Source organism: Rutidosis leptorrhynchoides, chromosome 6 (genome assembly GCF_046630445.1).
Source record: "Rutidosis leptorrhynchoides isolate AG116_Rl617_1_P2 chromosome 6, CSIRO_AGI_Rlap_v1, whole genome shotgun sequence".
Classification (NCBI taxonomy): domain Eukaryota; kingdom Viridiplantae; phylum Streptophyta; class Magnoliopsida; order Asterales; family Asteraceae; genus Rutidosis; species Rutidosis leptorrhynchoides.
The window spans coordinates 103,616,948-103,630,412 of NC_092338.1; the positions used below are offsets into that span (position 1 = coordinate 103,616,948).

The following is a 13,465-nucleotide window of genomic DNA, read 5'->3' on the forward strand; positions in this document are numbered from 1 at the left end:
ATTGAAAAACGATTTCAACCTATATATTATGCTAGTAAGACGTTACAAGGAGCACAAACGAACTATACAACTACTGAAAAAGAACTCCTTGCTATTGTCTTTGCTTTTGACAAATTTCGATCATATCTCGTTCTAGCAAAAACGGTGGTCTATACCGACCATTCTGCTCTTAGATACCTATTTTCAAAACAAGATGCTAAACCAAGATTAATCCGTTGGATCTTACTCTTACAAGAGTTTGATATTGAAATCCGAGATAAAAGAGGAGCAGAAAATCTCGCCGCTGATCATCTTTCTCGTCTTGAAAATCCCGAATTAGAAGTTCTAAATGAATCAGCCATACAAGACAACTTTCCTGATGAATATCTATTGAAGATAGATTATAAAGAAATTCCATGGTTTGCAGACTATGCAAACTACTTAGTTTGTGGATTCCTTGAAAAAGGATTATCGTACCAAAGACGAAAGAAATTCTTCAGTGATATAAAACACTATTTCTGGGAAGATCCACATCTGTTTAAAAGTTGTCCCGATGGAATAATACGCCGATGTGTATTTGGAGATGAAGCTAGTAAAATTTTAAACCATTGTCACACAGGACCAACAGGAGGGCATTATGGGCCTCAACTAACAGCAAGAAAAGTTTATGAAGCTGGATTCTATTGGCCTACAATTTACAAAGACGCACACCTTCTTTGCAAATCCTGTGATGCATGTCAAAGGGCCGGAAAAATAAGTCAACGTGATGAAATGCCACAAAATGTCATCCAAGTATGTGAAGTATTTGACATTTGGGGTATTGACTTTATGGGTCCATTTCCAAAATCTCATAATAATTTATATATACTCGTAGCCATTGATTATGTATCTAAATGGGCGAAAGCACAAGCTCTCCCAACTAACGATGCACGAGTTGTAGTCAACTTTTTAAAACGTCTTTTTGCAAGGTTTGGAACACCGAAAGCTTTAATAAGTGATCGGGGTACTCATTTCTGTAATAATCAACTTGAGAAAGTTCTTAAAAGATATGGAGTAACTCATAAAATCTCCACCGCATATCATCCACAAACAAGTGGACAAGTTGAAAATACCAACCGAGCTTTAAAACGTATTCTAGAGAAAACTGTAGGATCAAATCCGAAGGAATGGTCCATTAAATTGGAGGATGCACTCTGGGCTTTTAGAACAGCCTACAAAACTCCAATTGGAACCACACCTTTTAGACTTGTTTATGGAAAAGCATGTCATCTTCCAGTAGAAATTGAACACAAAGCATTTTGGGCTTTGAAGACATGTAATCTTGATTTACATGAAGCCAGACGTCTACGATTAAGTCAACTAAACGAATTAGAAGAATTAAGACATGAAGCATACGAGAATTCGTTAATCTATAAAGAAAGAACGAAGAAATGGCATGATAAAAGAATCAGAAGATCAAAAGAATTTAAAGAAGGAGACAGAGTTCTTCTTTTCAATTCACGATTCAAGCTATTTCCTGGAAAATTGAAATCAAGATGGTCTGGACCATTCATAGTCAAAAGAGTTTTCCCATACGGAACGATAGAATTGATAAATTCAAATGGGATTGAATTTAAAGTTAATGGTCACAGAGTTAAACATTACATACATGGTCCGATGGAAGTCGACAACGAAGTTAATCACAATTTCGACACCACAGCTAACTAAGTGTGGGGAGAATCAAGTCTTTAAAGGATAATATGTATTTCTGTTAGAGTTAGATTGTCTGTTTTCGTGTAGTTCTCGAAAATGGAACACGTATGGTCTTTCCCTAGCAGACCCTAAAGAACTAGTCTTCTCCCCCCATTCTGAATTTTTATTTTTTTAGGTTTTTACGAAATGAAGACTGCCTGTGAACTAAACCATGGTCTAATGCTACACGCTTTGATCACTAAAAGAAATAATGACATACTACCGAACGAATTAGTATCAGTAATCAGAGAAAGAATGGACGGAGTTAGAAAAGGATCCAGATGCGAAGATAATAAGTTACAATTTGGTAAAGGAAAATCAAAATCCGCAGCGAAAAGAAGAGCACGACACCTAGAAAGATGTCACAAATGCGGAAAATGGTCACATGGAGGTAAATGTTCAAATAATCAAACCTATTCAAATACCGAATTTGTTACTTTATGCAGAGACGGACCGTTCATATGTTTAGAAGAAAAGACAATGAATGCTCGAGGTTACGCCTATGCAGCCATGGAAAACCAATTAAACCGACTATCTTATGAATATAATAGATCATATAACTAAGAAATCTATTTCACAGGTATGTCTGTACAGTTTTTATTTTTATTTATTTTTAACCTTTTGATAATAAACGCTAATTTGTTCGCTAAAAAGTATTAAATTGGTATTAAATAAAATTAGGTTTGGCGACCGAAATTATTGATATCATTCAAAAATTTATTACATCACTGCGAAATTTAACGTTTATTCTTAAGGTATAAATATCTTTAATCAATCAACCCAAAATATTTCAAAAATTCGTCATGAGTTAAATTAGGTCTTTGAACCGAAATTACTTTACCGAAAAGAGGGGCGCATATTTTTGATAATATTTGATTAATTAAAGTGGGATAAAAAGACAAAAAGATTTTTAATTTTATTTTTACCATGTTTTTAAAATTAATATTTAAATCTTAAATTAATATTGTAAACTTTGTAAAAACAATATATTTAAAATTGTACATATTTGAAAAATTAATATAAGTTTGGTATGAATTTATAATATGAATTTTTAAATTAAGTTTGGTGTGAATTTTTAATTTTTAAAATATGAAATTTTAATTTTATGCATTTCAAATTTTAAGTTTGGTGTGAATTTTTAATTTTTAATTTTGAATTTTATATTTAAGTTGTGTGAATTTAAAAACAAAAATTTACTTTATCTCATTAAGTTAAGAATATGATTTTAAAAATTCGTCGTAAGTTGAAGACTAGGTCTTTGAACCGAAATTGCTTTACCCGAGGGAGGGACGAGAACTTTTATTATCATTATTTTTAATCTTATTGAATTAGAGTATGCCAAAAATATTTAAAAAACCCAAAAATCTTAGCTTTTAAAACAATCGCTACAAAAAGACAAATTTTAAAATTTTGTCGAGGGACGGACTAGGACATCGATCCGAAACGACCTCGTCCTAAATAACAAGGGAAACAAAATTTTAAAATTAATTTCTTAATTGTTTTATAAGTTAAAGATTATAAAAAAAAAAAAAAAGAGCAAACTCCGCGACTCGCGGAGTTTGAAGTGCAAACCTCCGCGACTCGCGGAGGGACCAAAAATCCAAAAAAAAAAAAAAAAGAGCTGCACGAACTGATCAGCTCCCACACACAAAAACACTGCGAATTTCACAGCGAAAAACACCCCAAAAAACCCGAAAATCACCCCCAAAAATCCCAATTTTTAACCGTTAATCACCAAATTTTTTGCTAAAATCATGTTAAGAAGGATGCTATCTAAGAATTTCTCAAGAAAAACGGTAAATTTCTACACCTAAACACCATTTAATTCGAATTTTGGTGTTCTTGAGCTATTTTTTCCCCAATTTGATTTTGATGCTTTTTAGTGTAATTAGACTTAAATTGTTTATGTATTATGCTTGTATAACCTAGATTGATGCTGTTTAACATGATTAGAAGCCTTAAACTTCAAATTTTGAATAATCTAGGGTTTGTGTTCTTGAGCAATTTGGGGCTTTTTGATATAAACAGGTTATGGCCGATTTTTGTCATGAATTGTTGCTAAATTGAGTAGTGTAACATGTCTAGGTAGTTAAATGATCCAAACTTTGAGCCTAAACATGATTTTGAGAATTAAAGTGGACTTTTTCAAGTCCAAAATTCATGAACTTGATTTTTGAAAGATAATGCCATTTGAGACTTGTTTATTTGCTAGTAATGATTATTTTGACATGTTATTTGAGTTGAATGCTTATGAACTTGGCGAAAATTTTCGTATATGCTTATTTGAAAAAGTGTAGATTTGATAAAAATGTGAAAATAAGCTTAAGTTTGATATAAATTGATAATGTCATTGTAATTATTTTGATTGATGATTTTGCTGACACTAATGCATATTTGGATGCACAAAATTTGTGTTTGATGTGTTTTGCAGAATGAAAGGGGTGAATCTTCATCCCAAGCCCGCCATGCTCCTGCTGAGAACTTGGAACAACAGGAGGTAGATAACTACTACAAGCAGGATGTACCTCATCCAGTCATGACCTTTTCCGATATGCATTTGGAAGAGTTGCACCCGAACCTGAGATTTGACAGACTTTGGATAGATTATCCAAAATATCAACGGGGTTTGCATACTCTTCATTCCAAGGTTGTTGAGGTACCGAGGGTCATAGAATGGGGACCCTTGGAAGCTGTAGAATTGGCCGGGCCAATTAGGGAATTACTAGTACAGAGGTATGGTAATTCTTCTTTTAATGACTGGATATGTTTATTCACCATACGCAGACCTGTATATAAAGTATGGTGTGAAGAGTTGTTATGTAGTATAGAGTTGAATGATCGGGTAGCTAGTTTAACCGATCGTTCTTTTATTAGATTTTTGTTAGGCGGTTCGATGAGCCACATGTCTTTACTGGACATGGCTCAGGCTTTACGTATATATACGCCTGAGGAATTAGCGTCTGCCGATTGTAGAGGATTGATACTAAACGGTAGAAAGATAGATGAGAATTTTGATACACACGGTGTGTGGAGTCAAATGACAAGCCATCACCGTTTCAAAGGGGGAAACTACTCTTATTTGGATATAGATAGAGCCGAATTAAGAGTAATACATAGGTTTTTAGCTAATTCGATTACACAAAGGGGTAAAAACAAAGAAAAGGTAAATGAACAAGATTTGTTTTACCATATGTGTATTCGAGACCCACAGAGCGCTGTAAGTATACCATATTGTGTGGGTTATTATTTATCAGCTATGGTTCGGGGGATGCGACCACATAGCATAATAGGAGGTGGTATTTTTATTACTTTGATTGGTGAATATCTCGGTGTGGATATAAGTCGGGGGGGATTATTACTAGAAGAGCCGGAACCCCGCGACACTATAGGTTTAAATGTATACCATGGTGCGAAAGTTTTGAAGCGGCGAAATAACGCCGCAGTACGATACCATGGTAGACATCCACAGGTGGAGAGAAACCAGGAACAAGGTAATGTAGGAGGGGGGAATGAGATGCAAGAAATGCATAGGTTTATAGCTTCTCAGGAATACGAAAATGCTAGACAGAGAGCATTTGAAGATTGGCAAGTTCATCAGAACCAGATCATAGCGCATTGCCAACATATAGGTAGAAACTATATTCCTACACCGAAACCCGTCTTCCCTCCTTGGTCGATAGAGATGCAGCCACCATATCCTACGTATGACCCTGCCGAAGCATTCTATAGCACTTATGGTTATGCCTGGAACCCCTATTGGTACCAATATCATCCTTAGTTTACTTATTATTATTTTTTTTTTATTTTGTAATTTGTAATTATTGATACATTTAATATTTTTGTTAATATTGTAATCATTTTTATAATTTCTAACTTTTATTCTTAGATTTTAATAATTTTTGAATGTGGGGTAATATACCAAACTTCAAAAATATGTATATATGTTTGCAGTTTATCTTATGTACACAACAGGGTAAAACAACGCATTTTCAAAGACTGGCATTAAGTTCAGCAAAAGCAACTAATTTTGACGACAAGATGCAAAATATATGTGAAATAACAACAAGACGGAATGAACAAATGATGTGCACCATTTATCATTCAGCAAACAAACACCAATATATTTGGAAACTTTGGTAAAAATTTAATCATTTTCACACAAATCACCCTCAATAATTTAAATTGTTACTGATTTCTTGCAAATGAGGGCATTGCAAGATCTTAAGTGTGGGAAGGGGTTAAATTCTTTCGGATTTTAAAATTTTTATATTAAACACTTGGTTACCATTAAAAATACTAGTAAAGCAGTAGTTGTATTAGAATCTAGTGCTCTCTGATAAAAAAGAACAGCCCTAGTCTTATATACTGACTACCCAATTCTAGTAAAATTTTTCAAAATTTTCAATTAAATGAATTCAAAATCATGTTTATACATATTTATGAACGATAAAACTAGGTTTTAACACCGAAATTATTGTTACCTCGGAAAGGACATAAATTGAGAAACAAACTAAAATGTTAAAATTCATTTAAAATGGAATAGAGGACGATAAAAAGGAAAATAAAAGCCAAGTGTGGGAAAATTTACCAAGTTATTTTAAACATATGTCACATATATCTGTAACAAATAACTGAAAATACTTTTGCTTTGGACTAAACTAAACTGTTTTACCCAATGAAAGAAAAGAAGAGATGGATCTACACGATGAATCAATTCCATCATTAAAAGGAAGTAAAGTCTTCCGAAAAAGAAACGCGCTTCTTGATTTAGGTCATGAAGTTGTCGTTCAGACCAGCTGTAGGTTGACGAAAAATCTAGAAAAGTCATCATTAAAATCAGCAGGAAATCCATGGACCTCAGCATTAAACAGGGTCGCCAAGTGGTCAGATTTATCCTAACCATGAGAAGGATTTATCTCGTACAATGGGGGGCACCATGCAAATTAGCTGGATAAGACTAATGAATCAGATCCCCAGAAAGGATAATCTCCTTAAAGATTAAAAATCAGCTTTTAAGACTGATATTACTCAATCCTAGAGATTGACCTTAAAGATTGAGAATTCAAACTCATGGAATTCAATGATATCTAAACTCGAGCTTAAACGAGAAAATATTTTGATCAAAATTACAAACCGATTTGTTTTCTGAAAACCCTATTTTCAATGCGTTCATTACCATTGAACGTAAAATCCTAGGAATTCACCTGGAATTCATTAGGTCACCTGAACTAAATCGGGTGTCAACCGTAAGAACGGTGGTTGCATAGTGGTCAAAGACAGGACCTTGTGCCAGACCGAAAAATTATAAGGGTGAGCTTTACTATTGCTCCTACCAAGGATAGTAATTGCGTCCGACACGTTATAGACCATAATCAAAAGCATGTCACGGGACATTGCCTTAACAGTTGCTTGTTCAACGCTTTCCTTTACAACCGGACGGTAGTTTGCCGAAAGGTAATATACGGGACAAGTAAACTGGACGTGTTGCTTTACAAATACAAGGTTAGCAAGTGGGTGACACAAAACCGCAAGTTTTGAGCTAAAATTTTCAAATCTGAAACCCACCAAACCCACAAAAATATTTTGCAAACACCGGTAAAGGGTTATTCCGGAAAACTTATCTAGGGTAAAAACTAGATTTAATTTTCAAAAGATCAAATACTTTCATAAAGATCCAATTTCCTTAATGAATCTAAATTTTTATAGTCATGTGGGACTGTAAACCATATCGTTACTACCATTGTTTATACCGCCGTATAGAAATCACTGATGTACAAAGTGTGAAGAATAAAGAAGTGATTCTAGTATTTCAAAACGATATTGCTTGAGGACAAGCAACGCTCAAGTGTGAGAATATTTGATAATGCTAAAAACGAACATATATTTCATAGCATTATTCCTCAAGAAAGACAAGCTTTTAGTTGCAATTGTTCTATTTACAAGTGATATTCGTTTAAATAATAAAAGGTGAAGACAAAAGACAGATTCGACGAATTGAAGACGCAAACGACCAAAAAGCTCAAAAGTACAAAAGACAATCAAAAAGGTTCCAATTATTGATAAGAAACGTCTCGAAATTACAAGAGTACAAGATTCAAAACGCAAAGTACAAAATATAAAATTGTACGCAAGGACGTTCGAAAATCCGGAACCGGGACCAGAGTCAACTCTTAACGCTCGACGCAACGGACTAAAAATTACAAGTTAACTATGTATATAAATATAATATAATATATAATTAATTATATTAATTATATATATATTATATTTATATATATAAAACCGTCGGCAGAGAAACTCCAAGGGTGTGAGCTGTAATTTCTATCTCCGCGACTCGCGGAGTTTTAAGGGCATTTTGCCGCGAGTCGCGGAGCCCCAATTTTCAACTCTGGCTATAAAGCCAACCGAATTCTGATCAAATTTCATCATCTTTTTCTTCCTCTTCATACGTAAAATTTATATTTATATTTATAATTTATATTTTAATTTTAATTATAATTCTAATAATAAGGGTATGTTAGCGAATGTTGTAAGGGTGTAAGTCGAAATTCTGTCCGTGTAACGCTACGCTATTTTTAATCATTGTAAGTTATGTTCAACCTTTTTATATTAATGTCTCGTAGCTAAGTTATTATTATGCTTATTTAAAACGAAGTAATCATGATGTTGGGCTAATTACTAAAATTGGGTAATTGGGCTTTGTACTATAATTGGGGTTTGGATAAAAGAACGACACTTGTGGAAATTAGACTATGGGCTATTAATGGGCTTTATATTTGTTTAACTAAATGAAAGTTTGTTAATGTTAATATAAAGATTTACAATTGGGCGTCCCTATAAATTACCATATACACTCAATCGGACACGATGGGCGGGGTATTTATATGTACGAATAATCGTTCATTTAACCGGACACGGGAATGGATTAATAGCCACTAGAATAATTAAAACAGGGGTGAAATTACATTCAAGGGTAATTGGTGTAATTGTTAACAAAGTAGTAAAACCTTGGTTTACACGCAGTCGATAACCTGGTGTATTCATTAAACAAAGTATTAAAACCTTGTTACAATTCGAATCCCCAATTAGTTGGAATATTTAACTTCGGGTATAATAATAATTTGATGAGGACACTCGCAATTTATATTTATGACTGATGGACTGTTATGGACAAAAACCAGACGGACATATTAAATAATCCAGGACAAAGGACAATTAACCCATAGGCATAAAACTAAAATCAACACGTCAAACATCATGATTACGGAAGTTTAAATAAGCATAATTCTTTTATTTCATATTTAATTTCCTTTATTTTATATTTAATTGCACTTCTAATTATCGCACTTTTATTTATTGTTATTTAATCGCAATTTTATTTTCTCGCACTTTTATTATTCGCAATTTCATTATCGTTATTTACTTTACGCTTTAATTTAAGTCTTGTATTTATTTTATATTTTACATTAGGTTTTAACTGCGACTAAAGTCTTAAAATCGACAAACCGGTCATTAAACGGTAAAAACCCCCCTTTATAATAATAATATTACTTATATATATATTTGTATTTTTATAAAAGTAAACTAATATAGCGTTGAGCTTTGTTTAAAGATTTCCCTGTGGAACGAACCGGACTTACTAAAAACTACACTACTGTACGATTAGGTACACTGCCTATAAGTGTTGTAGCAAGGTTTAAGTATATCCATTCTATAAATAAATAAATATCTTGTGTAAAATTGTATCGTATTTAATAGTGTTTTCTGCTAAAATTAATAACTATTTTATATACTACCCCGCTGCACATCAACACCGAACCCCCAACTATTAAGTAATGCCTGAGCATCAGCAGGAGTCAAAAAACTGCGAAATTGGACGCGGTGGCTGCCAAGGTTGCAACGGTGTGAACGATGAATTCTGCTGAACACTCTGCGTCTGCAGAGGGATTGAAACCGTGGTACTATAAATAGGTACCTGGCCGCAGCATACCACATGCGGGCCTACTCTTTCACTTCTAGTGCCTACCAAGATGACCCTTGGATCCACCGAGGAAAAATCCAACCGCGTAGTTGTAACTGGCGAGTTTGCCCTTGGCGGTGTAATCACATCTAGATATATCGGCTTATACCTCTGAAAAGGCTCGCCGGATACAGGTGGAGGATATGGCGCGTATCCCGCCCCTGTGGTCATAGCTTGCGTCTGCTGATTACCAGACATCGTGCTTTGATTATCTGTATGAGTACGCTCCGATGAGTCCCCGGAAGTCATGATACTGTTAAAGAAATAATTCAGAAAATTTGTGAATAATAAGCCTTATAATTCAAAACTTTAAAAATAATTAAACACGTCTTGAATTAGTTCGACTCTCAATGAAAGCACCACTTGATCATGCATATTTTTACCACAGGGTTAATATACATGTTCAATGCGTAAAAGGGGGGTTTAAGGATCTTAGAACAAGGCTCTCCGGTCCGGCTACCGTGGATAACCCTGGCCGACATGATGATGTCGGCGGGGTGGCCAAGTGATTAAGTCCACCTTCGATAGCGGTTGCTGATCAGAAGGCCCCCAAATAAGGTTGTAGGTGCTAGTTTAATAAGGAACTAACCTGTTAACCTTGAGAGATGATGCTGATTACGTAAGATGAGTAGCAGATAATGGTTACGTAACGTGATGATCCTAGAATGATAATTAGGGTTAGTATATATAGGCAAACCCTAATTCTAGAACCGTCCAAGATAATGATAATCTCCTCCATAACTAACTCCCCCGAATCACGGATATAATTATGGAAAAGATATTGACTTGATGACCAAGTAACTGCCGTACCGGGAACAAAGGCATTCGATACATAACCGCATGCCGCATACCGCATACAAGGTACACGCACTCGCATGCTATCGAGTGCCCGCATACGGATGGAATGCGCATGCGGGTTGCGGTATCATTAATAATTAATGCTCATCCTTATGCGTAATCAGTTAAATGATTTGACCTCCTATGATTAAATTAGGATGATGTGTGGTTTTCTTTTTAACTACCAGAAAACAAGTAGAAAGTTGCCCAAAGTTGATAATAAGGGTAGTTTTGTTTTAACTCTATATGTTTACCATTTCCTGATTATGTTATGATCATACTTGTTTTTTACTGAGATTTATCATTGTGATTTATATTATTTCAGTGGATATATTTGGTCACTCTTGGATTAGTTGTGATCATCTTTGGTTTTTGCTGAGCTTTATCATTGATTAATTTCTAATTTCAATCTTTAATTGTACTAATATTGGTACACCTGTTTTACATGTATTAGGTGATTATATGATATCAAGTGTGGTGGATGTTGGCAGCTCATGAGAACTGTTTTGCAGGCTGATCATATTGGAGGTATGTTATTTTGACTCTTTAAATTTTTCTAAAGTTTATTTGCATATTCTCATAGCATGTTTGACTGATATGAATGATTAAAAAATGCTTACTTTTGTAATCAGTAGGTGGTTTTGTCTATTTATGCCGACTTTGTTATGGTCAACAAAAAAATGCAGTGCTAGTGATCGGGAAGTTTCACTGCTGCTGTTACCACTCTGCAAATATATTCATTGGCTTTACAAAGGAGTTTGCCACTCAATTACCTTACAACCAGCCCAGTGTATAGATGGGCTCAAATTCTGAAATTATCAGTTACAAATGTCTCCTCTGATATTCTATCACTTACAAGGAGAGAGGGTGCTGAAATTGTTCCGAACATGCACGAAGATGGTTTTGAGATGGTGAAGAACATTCATAATGATATGTGTCTACAAGTAGACAAGTATGCTGATGAGATTCAGAGAGTTGAATAAGAGTACCAAAAGTTGGTGACGTCGGTTGGTGTAGAGACCGAGTCCCGAGCTGTTTTCTGTACTGCGTAGGTGTCAAGTTATTCAGTTGGGTTTAATGGTCTAAGCTAACTCATTATCACATTGACATACACTATGTAGATAAAGACACACTTTTCTACATTGTAGACATGAATATCCTTTTACACTGTAGATGTATCAAGTTCGTGGCTCTCCATTTTGAAGTAAACCAATGGTCAGGTTGACATCTAAATCCATTAGTTACAGTTTTACATTTTATCATAAATATGGTCTACTGAGTGAACAAATTTGTCACTACCCTTTGAGGTTGGTACAAATTTAATACGGAGTAGTTTTAGCATTATTCCTAAAGTAATAAGTAATAGTTGTATTCTCCTTGGAGGACATTCAAGTGTGTGTATTTTTTTTTTTCCTTTCAATGTATATTATAATTAGAGTGTATCACGGATTTTTTTTCCCTAGTTCAACAATGATCGTGTTATTTGCTCAATTTGTACACAGATTCAGTTGGCTTTTTGAGTCCTTATGAGATTGGATGAATGATTATTTATATGAACAACCATTCTTCGATTATAAGATTTGGTATTGGTATGCTACATTGATTGATATTGTGATTGTGATTATATATAACTTTTTATTTATACTGAAATGAGCTAGCTTTAATATATCCTTGCATATTCGAGGATCTGAAATCGTTTAACTTAATAGTTATAGAAAAGCTACACTTAATGAAATAACAAGTGTGCACACCACACATTATCCTTTCTTGATAAGGGTAAATTTGTAATACATTTAACTTCTTTCTCTTAATTAAATACTGTACAAAACACCACTTAAAAAAGTACTAACAGAAATTATGATTAAATTTTAGGGACTTTTATGATGACTTGACAGGAAATATGTTCAGTTTCACGAAAACAAGAAGAACATGAGGAAAACTATAACCATGAGGTTAACGGTTGTCAAAACTGGCCTTAACACATATATATTAGGAGATCAAGATGAAGGTGTATATATTGATATTTATAAATACATGCGAAAGCTTCCATTGCAGTAAGTTATTTCCTTTTTTATCTTTGCATGTTAATCATCATCTTTCCTTTTGGCTATTTGTTTTTGGTGTGTATAATCTTATTTGTAGATTCTTATTTTTTTTTTTTACCTTTTGCCTTCTCTGATTGTTGTTTAATGAAACTTTTGACGTTTAATGAAACTTTTGACTGTGTTTTAGTACTGTGTCGGTTGAAAGACTATGTTTCAGTACTGTGTCGGGTTCTCTTAGGTGTATAGTTGTATCATTAGTTTGGTTGCACAAAAAGTGTATATCTCAATTTTTGAAGATTATCATATTCATTTACAGTATCTTAATTACTTTGTAATTTCACTAGGCTTTTACAATGACAAGTGGATATATATTTTGTAACACATTTAAATACGATTTTTTAGAGATATCGTGCAACGCACGGGCTCTTAAATCTAAACAGTGATTAATAGTTGCTGGAGTAATCGTTGTTACACTCAACCTAAAGTAATTTTAAAAATACCATCTTACTTGGTTCCAAAATTGGAGGATGATTATGAAAGTAATGAAACTCCTACCATCGGTAATACGCGTATTGAAAAACTAAAATGCAAAAGTGAGGGCATGCTTGGTTGGGGGTTATAGGCTATAAAGAATGTGTATGATTATAATTGAGATTGCTTGGTTATATCTAATGGGAATACTCATTACCCTAAACTAGTTAATGTATCATTACCCACTAATTTGGGGGTTATGGGAATCATTATAGTCATTAACTGCCATTTTTATTTCAAAAATTAACCGTATATTTATTTATTTATTTTCTAGATTATAATAACTCTAATATATACTCCATAATTACTTTATATCTCCAAG

General features: G+C 33.9%; 1 long non-coding RNA gene across 1 annotated transcript in view; it reads left to right on the forward strand.

The window, feature by feature from the left end:
* LOC139852019 (uncharacterized) overlaps positions 1-11,229 on the forward strand; it is a 51,138-nt gene extending 39,909 nt beyond the window's left edge. The window contains exons 2-3 of the long non-coding RNA XR_011760863.1: positions 11,022-11,095; positions 11,200-11,229. This is a non-coding gene — a long non-coding RNA (uncharacterized lncRNA). The remainder of the gene's footprint in view (positions 1-11,021; positions 11,096-11,199) is intronic.
* Positions 11,230-13,465: the final 2,236 nt, after the last annotated feature.